The following is a 14959-nucleotide window of genomic DNA, read 5'->3' as shown; positions in this document are numbered from 1 at the left end:
GCCAGAGGGTCAGGCACATGTCTCTCAAAATGGTGGCAACATTCACAGACTTTTATAGCTTCTGACAGCCCCCACCTAGTCATAAAAACTACATCTTCACATGTTTTTCTACTTCTTAGCGAGACTGGTTCCTGACCTTGCCTCCCTGTCTTTCTACAAAGGTGGGGGTATAGAATGTGACTTATCTCTTCTAACCTAGACACAGAGTCTCCTCTCTCTTCATGATTCAGCAATAAAACATGTCAAGAACCCACAGTGTGAGACATTCTCAGCAGATCAAGGATACAGAGTGATGCACATTTAACTAATAAACTAATATGTGAGTATGTTCTGTTAACTCAAGAGTATAATGAGAACTAGACTACATACACAGCATACCATCTAAACTAAAGGATAATATATGTTCTACAGCTGTTAACCTAACTCAACTACCTTGACTAGGATCATAAAATAACATATGTTTTACTCATAATCTTCACACAAGACAGTGCGTTTCTCACTGTTACATGCTCTTTGCCCAGCACGGGGATATTGAAGTCTATAAGATAAAGCCATAAACATGTGTGTCCCAGTCTTCTATCAAAAGTTACAGCTATTTATATGAAGTTGTACAAAAACGCTTTCTTTCGCCAAGACAGTGCGTTTCTCACTGTTACATGCATTTGAATGGGGAACTCGCCCGAAACAATGTATAGGTTTTCATTATGTGAATAACTTGAAAATCTTAGCTCAAACAGCTGCAAACCCTGTTTGCCCAGCACGGGGATATTGAAGTCTATGAGATGAAGCCATAAACACACTGTAAACCCGAACAAGTTGACTGAACTTAAAACTTTTGTGGAAACTGATTACCTCAAAAGATTTAAGTACACAAACTCACATCTTCTAAGTATGGGGTACTCAAAATTTGTATTTATTGTTAACCTAAAAGTTGAAAATTATATTTTATATTTTATTAATTGAGCTTTACTCAAAGACTGTATACTTTAATTTCAATATTTTTGTGTTTCTTGTAGTTTATTATTTTGATGCAACACAATGCAATTATATTACAACCTAAACTCAAATTATCTGATTATTAATTAAAACATATTTATGTTTCAATGTTTGAGTGTAGACTACTAAAAAAAAAAGTACAGAAATTCAGTTACTTTACATTTTGTTTATTTAACATTTTTTCATGAAAATTTAAAAACATCACAAAAAAAAATTGTCTTAACATAAATTAATAATAAAATAAATATAACATGACATTTTCCTTTTTAAATCATATTTTCATATTTAAATAATAATAAATAAATTAATAAATAAATAAATAAATTAATTAATTAATTAAACCAACAAATGAATGAATACATTAAAAAGAAAAAAAAAATGTTTTTATAAAACAACTAACATGGACATCAGCACCATAAAGTGAGCATTATAAATTCTGTGTAGAACATTTATCTTTTTATAAAATCACAAAGGACGACATCAGTCCTAATTGCATCTTTCTCAAAATACACAAAAATGCAAAACAAAAAGTCAAATACTAATCACTTTTTTTAAAAATAGAAATGAAAAACAATTTTTAAAAATGGGTACAAAGACGATCAGCTTCCAAATAACCAGATAAGGCAGTCAAGTATAGGAAAATTAGGTAAACTGATGGAGTTAAATCCACCCAAAGCCTGTAGTAAACTTAAAGTGCTTCAAACAAAGTGCTCAGTAACAGAGATGCATGTCCTAACAAACATTGCCTTACATTCCTTAAGAGCATGTAGGCAGGGGTTTCAGGGGTTTGCCGTCATCAAGCCCCATGAAGATATTTTGGACAAAGGCAAATGTGTGAACCAGCTTCCTGGGGTAGTCTAAATGCAGAGCATAGATCAAGCCAAACAATAAAGCAAATGCATCTGCAAATCTGGGAATATCACGCATCACCTAGTCGCCTTTCACCACAACAGCCATGCTTGAGGAAGTAAAATGGACTGGACTGGGAAGCGCCGTCGGTAATAGGGGTGGGTTTTTATAATCGATTCATCGATTAAAATCGATTCTGGCTTGGATAACGTAAAATCGATTCATTAAAATCCTGAATCGATTTTTTAATATAAATTTATTTTGCCCGAAATGCCAGAATCTCTGGTGACATCTCACAAAATTTCAAGAACCACCAAACAGCTAAGACAGTAAATGAGAGCAGGTACACGGATTCTGCACAAAGACAAAACCCGCAGATCAGAATCAGTGAGATGTCGCCTTTCTCACGCTCGGATTCTGATCTGTCGGCGGTCCGCGCTTTGTGTTCACGCCCTTTATGCGCCGATTCTAAAGCTGTTAGTTTGATGTCTCTCCAAACAATATTGACCGAACCAGCAGCAAAAGAAGATCCAAACTACGCTTCACATAAACATCGTCATGAATTCACTCTGACTTTTCCTGTTTTGCTTCCACCGCGATGCACAGCTCTCTCTCCCTCTCTCTCTCCCTCTCTCTCTCCCTCCCTCTCTCTGTCTCTCTCTGTCTGTCTGTTTTCTGCATTATTCGCTTGCTTGTTACGCACAAGTCTACTGTTGTTTACAGCGCTGTCGGCCGCTGTTTTTTTCCCTTTTACTTACTTCCGAAAAGAAAACCTAATTTCTGCTGTTCAATACTGAACAAATTTAAACTTTTTAAAATTATTCAAAATGCAAAACGCCGTGTCTCTAATAAAACCGCTGTAACTTCAGAGGTAATGTTCATATGTTGATTAATGGTTTTCTTTCGTTTTTGATGTACTGCAGAATATTTTTATAAAATCCCAGGCCAGGAAACTCACCTTCATGTATTTCTGTGTTTTATCTTCAGCTACTTTGACACAAAGGCATCTGCTGTGATGCTCACACCTGTGATAAAGTCTTGCTTGTGTCAGCTTCCTTTTTATTGATACAAAAATATGTAAATGTACTGATCTGAATTATAATATTTCTGACTGTCAAAATTTCCCAGATTTAAATCGAATCGAATCGTGGATCGAATCGATTCGGGACCTTGTGAATCGGAATTGAATCGATTCTAGAAATCAGTGACGATACCCAGCCCTAGTCGGTAACCACAGTGAGAAGGGCAACTGGAGTGTCAATGAGGGTCGACTCATCCAATGCGTCCGCCTGGAATAGACACAGTATCAATGGTAAATGGCCTGTATTTGTATAGCGCTTTACACATTCAGTCATCCAGACACATTCACACACTGGTGATGGCAGCTACATTGCAGCCACAGCCACCCTGGGGCGCACTGACAGAGGCGAGGCTGCCGGACACTGGTGCCACCGGGCCCTCTGACCACCACCAGTAGGCAACGGGTGAAGTGTCTTGCCCAAGGACACAACGACCGAGACTGTCGGAGCCAGGGCTCGAACCGGCAACCTTCTGATTACAAGACAAACTGCCAGCTCTTGAGCCATGATTGCCCCAATTAAATAAGTAAGGTTGGTTTGAGAGAATGTGACAAGCATGACCTGTAATCTAGCAAAACATTCAGCAGTGTAGTAGGTTACTTTGTAACGAGTTAGGGTACTCTACTTTTTTTGAAAAATGTACATTAACGTGTTAGCTTTTTGCATTACATAATTTGTATTTTTGTTATTTTTCTAAAAAAAAAAAAGTAATTTTTTATTTCATGACTTTATCTCAAAAAGAAACTAAATCTTGACTTCAGCCTGGCTTTTGGGCCACCTGCAGCATAGCCATAGTGCTGTGATATGCCTGTGCCCTGCTCCTGACCTGTGTGTGTTTGTGTGTGAGGGTTTTCTAAAGAGAGGGTATTTTGTTTGTACAATTTGTTAGCTGCTAGGGTATTAAATTGTATTTAAAGAAATCCATAGCATTTTATCTTACTGGCAGAATTTAAGTAATGCAAAAATACACTTACATTACATGTCTAAAAGAATTTTGGGTCCTCCTCCCACAGGTATACAGGAAGGGCACGAAGTACTGCAGTGCGTTTCACGTTGATATCAGGCGCCTCCTAAAAAGGGAAAAGAAAAGTTCATTTAACGCAAAGTTTTCAGGTGTCATTCTTTGGGGAGAATACATGTTTATGAAACTGCATGACATCAGACTCTACTAAATTTTGGAGACTTTTCTTTTAAGATACAACCTTTCTGTCTCTTGTGACAGAGAGTCTGTTTCTTAATCATTTGACAAAAACCCTACACAGTATTTTAAAATAGTGTTCTCCAGATCAGAGCTGTAATCTATATAGAACATGGGGTTCAAAGCAAGGAAAAATTGTGTGTTTATCAGTGAAACTTTTAATTTGTGTTAATTTTATCATTATCAATATATGAAATCTTCACCTTAAGGGACTTAATGAATGGTTTCTTCTAAAAATTAGAAATGATTGAGTCATTTCACATCATATGAAAATATTAATTTTTAATACAAATTTGGCCCTACAAAAATGGAAACTCAGTAACAAAGCTAATGGAGATTCTCTAAACACGAGCGAATATCACAGTAAAATTGTTGATTGTGATTTACACATTGGATGTATCCTCAGTGATTTGGTACAATTATACAACATTTTATAAGAACTGAACAACTGATGAAACAACTTACTTATGTGACCACATATGAAGTGTTATAACTTACCACAAAAGGTGAACTGTGCCACTGACCCTTGGTAGAGCTGCACATGATAAAAAAAAAAAAAAGCATTATAAATACTAACACAGCTATTAATAATTAGGGGTACATTTAAGATGTTAATGTCACAAAATAAAATAGACTGGTAGAAAGAAGTACAAGGAAATGGTAATGGGGGGAGCCATGAAAATAGATCTTTTCAACATGAGAGGAACTACCAGACCCCTGTCATCAACGAGTGCCCAGTGGAGAGAGTGGACAGCTTCAAATACCTCGGAGTTCACATCACGCAGGACCTGTCATGGTCCTGTCACATCAACACCGTGGTGAAAAAGGCCCGTCAGCGTCTCTACCACCTCAGACGCTTGAGAGACTTCCAACTGCCCTCCAAGGTGCTCAGGAACTTTTACTCCTGCACCATAGAGAGCATCCTGACGGGAAACATCTTAACCTGGTTCGGGAACAGCACCGTGCAGGACAGACGAGCTCTACAGAGGGTTGTGCGGTCAGCTGAGCGCACCATCCGCTCCGAGCTCCCTGACCTGCACTCAATCTACAGCAGGCGGTGCTGGACCAAGGCCAGGAAGATCGTGAAGGACCTCAGCCATCCCAACAACAGACTGTTCTCTCTGTTGAGGTCAGGAAAGCGATTCCGCTCCCTGAAGACCAACACAGAGAGACTGAGGAGGAGCTTCTTCCCGCAGGCGATACGGTCTCTCAATCACACCACCACACAGTACTGACCCACACATACAGTTCTTACACACACTGGACATTCTGGACATTGTTTCACTTCATTACTTAAATCACGCTGCTGTTATTGTGTATATGCTGCTGTTATTGTGTATATATTTATTTATATTTCTTCATACATTCTTATATAGTTCTATATTGTGTATTTTGTTGTACAGTTATTTTATTTTCAACTTTAATTTATATATTTTATCTTATTCTCCCAGTTAAATTTACCCTTCATTCTAATTTGTGTTGTACAGTTATTTCATTTTTAACCTTAATTTATATTTTATTCCTTCCTAGTTAAATTTACCCTTTTTAATTTTTCATATTTATTTCCTATCTTATTCATAGCCTTTTCCTTTTTTGTTTTCTTTAGGTCACGAGCAGTTGTCCAAGCATTTCACTACATATCGTACTGTGTATGACTGTGTACGTGACAAATAAAATTTGAATTTGAATTTGAATTTATTTGATTCGGTGTGACAAAGCCAGGGCATGATTTTTTTTTTAAAAAACAGGTTGTCACGGTCCTGGGTCAGTGACCCAGTGTTTTGAGTTTCTTGTGCCTCTGAGTTTTTTGTATTATGTTCTTAGTTCTCTTTGTTGTCCCAGCTTGTTCTTTAGTGTAGTGTCTTAGTTTGGTGTTCTTGTATTCTGTTTAGTTCTGAGTATTTGGTAGCTGCCCTCTGTGTTTCTTAGTTGCTCTGTCTCCCCTAGTCTAGTTTGCATCTGTGCTAATTCCTGTTCTACTTTGAAGGTCTGTGTCTCATGTGAGTGTATCCTACTTTGCTCCCTTGTCTCGTCAGTTCTGATTTCTCCCAGCTGTGCTCTCCTTCTGTGTCTCATTCCCCTCGTTACTTCACTTTGTATTTAAACCCTGTGTTTCTCTGAGTCAGTGCTGCGTCGTCCCTCAAGCTGTGTGTTTCCTCCTGTGCCTCTCTGCAAGGTGTGAGTTTATATTTTCCCAGTTTAGTTTTGTATGCTCGTTTTCTGTGACCAGCAATTAAAGATGTGATTTTGAGTTCATCCCCTGAGTCTGAGTCCTGCATTTTGGGTCCAACTCCTGCCTGCCGCACAGCGATTCATGACACAGGTCTTTTAACCTAAAAATGTTTAATGGCCATGAAGAAAGGACTCTTCAATAGATCTTTCAACTCACCTGTGTTTACTGTCTCCACCTGAAATTAATTGCAGTCTGAATTTTTTTTCTTCTGTCTTTTGGTCTTCGGTCTTCAGCCTTGGAAGAAAAAATAAAAATATTGAAAACCTTATTAGCACACTAAATATACAACACCTTGCTATATTTCAATTGTTTTAGATAGAAGTTGCCACTGCTAGCTAAGTCACTTTTGAATGATGCTAATGAGAAGAAAAAAAAAAACCTGCCGAACAATGAGGCTGCTGTTGTAAAAACGCCAACTTTCTTGCGTTGGCAAGGGGTCGTTGAAATATCACTAAGACCCTTTCTTTGTGTGATTCTTCGTAAAACTGTTTTAATCGGTTAAAACTGTAAAACTGACGACATAATCTATGTTTGAAAAAGAGCGCGAACAACTATTCACCACCTGGGTCTGTGCTTTTAACACAACAGCGCATTCGAAAACAAGTTATTGGCTGCAACATATTAATATACTTGCTTTTTTATGGAAAAAAATAAACATAACGAAGGTTCCGTTTTACTTACAAGTTTCTCCAAATGTGTTCTCCAGTCGCTCGAGAAGGGCAGCCATATTGAACAGAATTTTCTGTCAACGTCGTTCAGGTTAGAGAGAAAAGGTCATGACGTCATGACATGCGGAGCTCGGAAAAAAAACATTTACTCAAAAATCATAATTAAGAAAGCAGTATTTACTCTTAACTTCTAAGCCATGTACAATTATAACTGTTTGAATCGTTAACCGAACAGAAAAGTTTTAAGTTGTTTTAACTATGTGAGGAGTTTCAATTGTTATATCCAGAAACTTTATAAGTCAGGTAGACTGTTGGGGTTTACAGTGCATGTGTGTCAGAGTCTTCTATCAAAAGTTACAGCTATTTATATGAAGTTGTACAAAAACGCTTTCTTTCGCCAAGACAGTGCGTTTCTCACTGTTACATGCATTTGAATGGGGAACTCGCCTGAAACAAAGTATAGGTTTTCATTATGTGAATAACTTGACAATCTTAGCTCACACAGCTTTAAAACCTGTTTGCCCAAAATGGGGATATTGAAGTCTATAAGATAAAGCCATAAACATGTGTGTCCGAGTCTTCTATCAAAAGTTACAGCTATTTATATGAAGTTGTACAAAAACGCTTTCTTTTGCCATGACAGTGCGTTTCTCACTGTTACATGCATTTGAATGGGGAACTCGCCCGAAACAAAGTATAAGTTTTCATTATGTGAATAACTTTAAAATCTTAGCTCACACAGCTTTAAAACCCGTTTTCCCAGCACGGGGACATTGAGTTCTATAAGATAAAGCCATAAACATGTGTGTCCGAGTCTTCTATCAAAAAGTTACAGCTATTTATATGAAGTTGTACAAAAACGCTTTCTTTCGCCAACACAGTGCGTTTCTCACTGTTACATGCATTTGAATGGGGAACTCGCCCGAAACAAAGTATAGGTTTTCATTATGTGAATAACTTTAAAATCTTAGCTCACACAGCTTTAAAACCCGTTTTCCCAGCGCGGGGACATTGAGTTCTATAAGATAAAGCCATAAACATGTGTGTCCGAGTCTTCTATCAAAAAGTTACAGCTATTTATATGAAGTTGTACAAAAACGCTTTATTTCACCAAGACAGTGCGTTTCTCACTGTTACATGCATTTTGAATGGGGAACTCGCCCGAAACAAAGTATAGGTTTTCATTATGTGAATAACTTGGAAATCTTAGCTCAAACAGCTGCAAAACCCGTTTTCCCAGCGCGGGGACATTGAGTTCTATAAGATAAAGCCATAAACATGTGTATCCGAGTCTTTTATCAAAAGTTACAGCTATTTATATGAAGTTGTACAAAAACGCTTTCTTTCGCCAGCACAGTCCGTTTCTTACTGTTACATGCATTTGAATGGGGAACTCGCCCGAAACAAAGTATAGGTTTTCATTATGTGATTAACTTGACAATCTTAGCTCACACAGCTTTAAAACCTGTTTGCCCAAAACGGGGATATTGAAGTCTATAAGATAAAGCCATAAACATGTGTGTCCGAGTCTTCTATCAAAAGTTACAGCTATTTATATGAAGTTGTACAAAAACGCTTTCTTTTGCCATGACAGTGCGTTTCTCACTGTTACATGCATTTGAATGGGGAACTCGCCCGAAACAAAGTATAGGTTTTCATTATGTGAATAACTTGAAAATCTTAGCTCACACAGCTTTAAAACCCGTTTTCCCAGCACGGGGACATTGAGTTCTATAAGATAAAGCCATAAACATGTGTGTCCGAGTCTTCTATCAAAAAGTTACAGCTATTTATATGAAGTTGTACAAAAACGCTTTCTTTCGCCAACACAGTGCGTTTCTCACTGTTACATGCATTTGAATGGGGAACTCGCCCGAAACAAAGTATAGGTTTTCATTATGTGAATAACTTGAAAATCTTAGCTCACACAGCTTTAAAACCCGTTTTCCCAGCGCGGGGACATTGAGTTCTATAAGATAAAGCCATAAACATGTGTGTCCGAGTCTTCTATCAAAAAGTTACAGCTATTTATATGAAGTTGTACAAAAACGCTTTATTTCGCCAAGACAGTGCGTTTCTCACTGTTACATGCATTTTGAATGGGGAACTCGCCCGAAACAAAGTATAGGTTTTCATTATGTGATTAACTTGACAATCTTAGCTCACACAGCTTTAAAACCTGTTTGCCCAAAACGGGGATATTGAAGTCTATAAGATAAAGCCATAAACATGTGTGTCCGAGTCTTCTATCAAAAGTTACAGCTATTTATATGAAGTTGTACAAAAACGCTTTCTTTTGCCATGACAGTGCGTTTCTCACTGTTACATGCATTTGAATGGGGAACTCGCCCGAAACAAAGTATAGGTTTTCATTATGTGAATAACTTGAAAATCTTAGCTCACACAGCTTTAAAACCCGTTTTCCCAGCACGGGGATATTGAGTTCTATAAGATAAAGCCATAAACATGTGTGTCCGAGTCTTCTATCAAAAGTTACAGCTATTTATATGAAGTTGTACAAAAACGCTTTCTTTCGCCAACACAGTGAGTTTCTCACTGTTACATGCATTTGAATGGGGAACTCGCCCGAAACAAAGTATAAGTTTTCATTATGTGAATAACTTTAAAATCTTAGCTCACACAGCTTTAAAACCCGTTTTCCCAGCACGGGGACATTGAGTTCTATAAGATAAAGCCATAAACATGTGTGTCCGAGTCTTCTATCAAAAAGTTACAGCTATTTATATGAAGTTGTACAAAAACGCTTTCTTTCGCCAACACAGTGCGTTTCTCACTGTTACATGCATTTGAATGGGGAACTCGCCCGAAACAAAGTATAGGTTTTCATTATGTGAATAACTTTAAAATCTTAGCTCACACAGCTTTAAAACCCGTTTTCCCAGCGCGGGGACATTGAGTTCTATAAGATAAAGCCATAAACATGTGTGTCCGAGTCTTCTATCAAAAAGTTACAGCTATTTATATGAAGTTGTACAAAAACGCTTTATTTCGCCAAGACAGTGCGTTTCTCACTGTTACATGCATTTTGAATGGGGAACTCGCCCGAAACAAAGTATAGGTTTTCATTATGTGAATAACCTGAAAATATTAGCTCAAACAGCTGTAAAACCTGTTTGCCCAGCACGGGGATATTGAATTGTATGAGATAAAGCCATAAATATGTGTGTCTGAGTCTTCTATCAAAAGTTACAGCTATTTATATGAAGTTGTACAAAAACGCTTTATTTCGCCAAGACAGTGCGTTTCTCACTGTTACATGCATTTGAATTGAACTCGCCCGATAAACCCATAAATATGTTTGTCTGAGTTCTCACTGTTACATGCGCCAATATCATGCACATTTCACCACGGCCAGTAGTGTTAGCTAGAGCCATCCACATTACACCAGGGTGTATGGTGCTTACCAATGCCATTCATATTTCACCACAGCTAGTGTTGTTAGATCAGGCCATCCACATTATAACAGGGTCTGTGTTGTTAGATGAAGCCATGCACATTACAACACGACCTGTGCTACTGGCTGAGGCCAACTACATTTCACAAGGGCGTATGTTGCTGGCTGAGGGCATCTACATTTGACCAGCGCCTGTTTTTATGGCCAAGGCCAACTACATTTCACCAGGTCCTGTGTCGGTGGCTGATGCCATCAACAATACACAAAGGCCAGTTCTCCCTGTGAGGCCACCTTCACCACACCAGGGCCTTTGCTGCTTGCTGATACCATCTCCATTTCACCAGGGCCTGCGTTGCTGGCTAATGCCATCCACATTACAACAGGGCCCTGTGTGCTGGCCGAAACTATCCACATTTCAACCAGGTTTTGTGTTGGTGGCTGAGGCCATCCACAATACACAAGGGTCAGTGCTACTAGCTGAGGCCAACTACATTTCACCAGGTCCTGTGTTGGTGGCTGATGCCATCCACAATACACAAAGACCTGTGCCACTGGCTGATGCCATCCACATTACACAAGGGCCACTGCTCCCTGTGAGGTCATCTTCACCACACCAGGGCCTGTGCTTCTTGCTGATACCATCTACATTTCACTAGAGCCTGCGTTGCTGGCTGATGCCATCAAAATTACACCAGGGCCTTTGCTACTGGCCAATTCCATCCACATTACACCAGGGCCTGTGATACTGGCTTAGGCCAGCTATATTTCACCAGGGCGTGTTTTGCTGGGTGAGGCCATCTACATTTTACCAGGGCCTGTGATGCTGGCTGAGGCAAACTACAATACACAAGGGCCTCTGCTGGTTGCTGATTCCATCCACATTTCACCAAGGCCAGTGCTCCCTGTGAGACCATCTTCACCACACTAGGGCCTGTGCTACTGACTGAAGCCATCTACATTTCACCAGGGCCTGTGTTGCTAGATGCGGCCAACTTCATTTAAAAAGGACCTCTGTTGCGGGCTGATGCATCAACAATACACAAGGGCCTGTCTTGCTGGCTGATGCCATCCACAATGGTAAATGGCCTGTATTTGTATAGCGCTTTTCTAGTCCCTAAGGACCCCAAAGCGCTTTACACAACCTGTCATCCACCCATTCACACACACATTCACACACTGGTGATGGTAAGCTACAATGTAGCCACAGCCACCCTGGGGCGCACTGACAGAGGCGAGGCTGCCGGACACTGGCGCCACACAATACACCAGTGCCTCTTAGAGTTGCTGATGCCATCTACATTTCACCACGGCCAGTACTCCCTGTGAGGCCATCTTCACCACACCAGGGCCTGTGCTGTTGGCTGATGCCATCTTCACCAGAAAAGGGTCTGTGCTCCTGGCTGATGCCATCTTCACCAGAAAAGGGTCTGTGCTCCTGGCTGATGCCATCTTCACCAGAAAAGGGTCTGTGCTCCTGGCTGATGCCATCCACATTTCACCAGGGCCAGTGTTGTTAGCTAAGGCCATCCACATTACACCAGGGTCTCTGGTGCTGGCCATTACCATCCACATTTCACCACGGCCAGTGTTGTTAGATTAGGCCAGCCACATTTCACCAGGGCCTATGTTGCCGACTTAGGCCATTTCACCATGGCCAGTGCACCCTGTGAGGCCATCTTCACCACACCAGGGTGTGGTTATTACCAATACCGTCCATATTTCACCAGGGCCTGTGTTGCTACTGGCTGAGTCCACCTACATTTCACCAAGGCATATGTTCATGGCTGAGGCCATCTACATTTCACCAAGGCCAGTGTTCCCTGTGAGGCTATCTTCACCCCACCAGGGCCTGTGCTGTTGGCTGAGGACATCTTCACCAGACCAGGGTCTGTGCTGCTGGCTGATACCATCCACATTACCCAAGGGCCTGTGTTGCTGTCCGAAACCATCCACATTTCACAAGGGCCAGTGGTGTTGCTGCCTGATGCCATTCACAATACTCAAGGGCCTGTGCGACTGGCTGATGCCCTCTACATTACACTAGGGCCTGTGGTGCTGGCCAATACTATCCACATTTCACCAGGGACAGTGCTTCCTGTGAGGCCATCTTCACCACAACAGGGCCTGTGCTGTTGGCTGAAACCATCCACATTACAGCAGGGCCTTTGGTCCTCCCCGATATCATCCACATTTCACCAGGGCCAGTGGTGTTGGCTGAGGCTATCCACATTACACCAGGGAAAGTGCTTCCTGTGAGGCCATCATCCCCATTACACCAGGGCTTTTGCTGTTGGCTGAGGCCATCCACATTACACCAGGATCTGTGGTGCTGGCCATTACCATCCATATTTCACCAGGGCCAGTCTTGTTAGATGAGGCCATCCACATTACAAAAGGGCTTGTGCTACTGGCTGAGGCTAACTACATTTAACCAGGGCCTTTGGTGCTGGCCTATACCATCCACAATACACAAGGGAGTGTGTTGCTGGCTGTTGCCATCCACAATACACACGGGAGTGTGTTGCTGGCTGTTGCCATCCACAAGGGCCTCTGCTACTGGCTGATGCCATCCACATTGCACCGGGGCCAGTGGTGTTGGATGAGGACATTCACATTACACCAGGGCCTGTGTTGCTGGCTGAGGCCATTCACATTGCACCAGGGCCTGTGCTCCCTGTGAGACCATCTTCACCACACCAGGGCCTGTGCTGCTTTCTGAGGCCATCTATATTTCACCAGAGCCTGCGTTGCTGACTGGTGCCATCCACATTATACTAGGGCCTGTGGTACTGGCTGAGGCCACCTACATTTCACCAGGGCCTGTGGTGTTGCATGCTGATGCCATTCACAATACTCAAGGGGCTGTGCTACTGGCAGATGCCATCTACATTACACCAGGGCCTCTGGTGCTTGCCAATACCATCCACATTTCACCAGGGCCAGTGTTGTTGGCTTAGGCCATCCACATTACACCAGGCTCTGTGGTGCTGGCCATTACCATCCACATTTCACCAGGGCCAGTGTTGTTAGATGAGGCCATCCACATTACAACAGGGCCTGTGCTACATTTAACCAAGGCGTATGTTGCTGGCTGAGGCCATCTACATTTCACCAGGGCCTTTGGTGCTGTCTGAGACCATCCACAATACACAAGGGAGTGTGTTGCTGGCTGATGCCATCCACATTGCACCAGGGCAAGTGGTGTTGGATGAGGCCATTCACATTGCACCAGGGCCTGTGCTACTGGCTGATGCCATCCCCATTACACCAGGGCCAGTGGTGCTGGCCAATACCATCCACATTTCACGAGGCCCTGTGCTGTTGTCTCAGGCAATCCACATTACACCAGAGACATAATGAAAACCTATACTTTGTTTCGGGCGAGTTCCCCATTCAAATGCATGTAACAGTGAGAAACGCACTGTCTTGGCGAAAGAAAGCGTTTTTGTACAACTTCATATAAATATCTGTAACTTTTGATAGAAGACTGGGACACACATGTTTATGGCTTTATCTTATAGACTTCAATATCCCCGTTCTGGGCAAACAGGGTTTGCAGCTGTTTGAGCTAAGATTTTCAAGTTATTCACATAATGAAAACCTATACTTTGTTTCGGGCGAGTTCCCCATTCAAATGCATGTAATCGTAAGAAACGCACTGTCTTGGCGAAAGAAAGCGTTTTTGTACAACTTCATATAAATAGCTGTAACTTTTGATAGAAGACTCAGACACACATGTTTATGGCTTTATCTTATAGACTTCAATATCCCCGTGCTGGGAAAACAGGTTTTGCAGCTGTTTGAGCTAAGATTTTAAAGTTATTCACATAATGAAAACCTATACTTTGTTTCGGGCGAGTTCCCCATTCAAATGCATGTAACAGTGAGAAACGCACTGTCTTGGCGAAAGAAAGCGTTTTTGTACAACTTCATATAAATAGCTGTAACTTTTGATAGAAGACTCGGACACACATGGCTTCATCTCATAGACTTCAATATCCCCGTTCTGAGCAAACAGGTTTTAAAGCTGTGTGAGCTAAGATTTTCAAGTTATTCACATAATGAAAACCTATACTTTGTATACTTTGTTTCAGGCGAGTTCCCCATTCAAATGCATGTAACAGTGAGAAACGCACTGTCTTGGCGAAAGAAAGCGTTTTTGTACAACTTCATATAAATAGCTGTAACTTTTGATAGAAGACTGGGACACATGTTCATGGCTTTATCTTATAGACTTCAATATCCCCGTTCTGGGCAAACAGGTTTTAAAGCTGTGTGAGCTAAGATTTTCAGGTTATTTACATAATGAAAACCTATACTTTGTTTCGGGCGAGTTCCCCATTCAAATGCATGTAACAGTGAGAAACGCACTGTCTTGGCGAAAGAAAGCGTTTTTGTACAACTTCATATAAATAGCTGTAACTTTTGATAGAAGACTCGGACAGCCATTGTTTCACAATGAACACACCCGAAACTCTGGCTGATTGGGACCCACACCCAGTTTAACACCTTGGCTCGGTT

The 14959-nt window shown here is 41.1% G+C and overlaps 1 long non-coding RNA gene across 1 annotated transcript; it reads right to left on the bottom strand.

Moving 5' to 3' along the window:
* Window positions 1-3897: 3897 nt before the first annotated feature.
* On the bottom strand, window positions 3898-6949 carry LOC308394017. The gene is made up of 3 exons (XR_013971078.1): window positions 6512-6949; window positions 4621-4657; window positions 3898-3994 (listed from the first exon to the last, which is right to left on the bottom strand). It is a non-coding gene; the product is annotated as an uncharacterized lncRNA (long non-coding RNA).
* Between the last annotated feature and the right edge of the window lie 8010 nt (window positions 6950-14959).

Source organism: Rhamphochromis sp. 'chilingali' (genome assembly GCF_963969265.1).
Source record: "Rhamphochromis sp. 'chilingali' genome assembly, chromosome: 3".
Lineage (NCBI taxonomy): Eukaryota > Metazoa > Chordata > Actinopteri > Cichliformes > Cichlidae > Rhamphochromis > Rhamphochromis sp. 'chilingali'.
The sequence above is the reverse complement of the archived record's forward strand: the minus strand, read 5'-3'. Positions and strand labels throughout refer to the sequence as shown.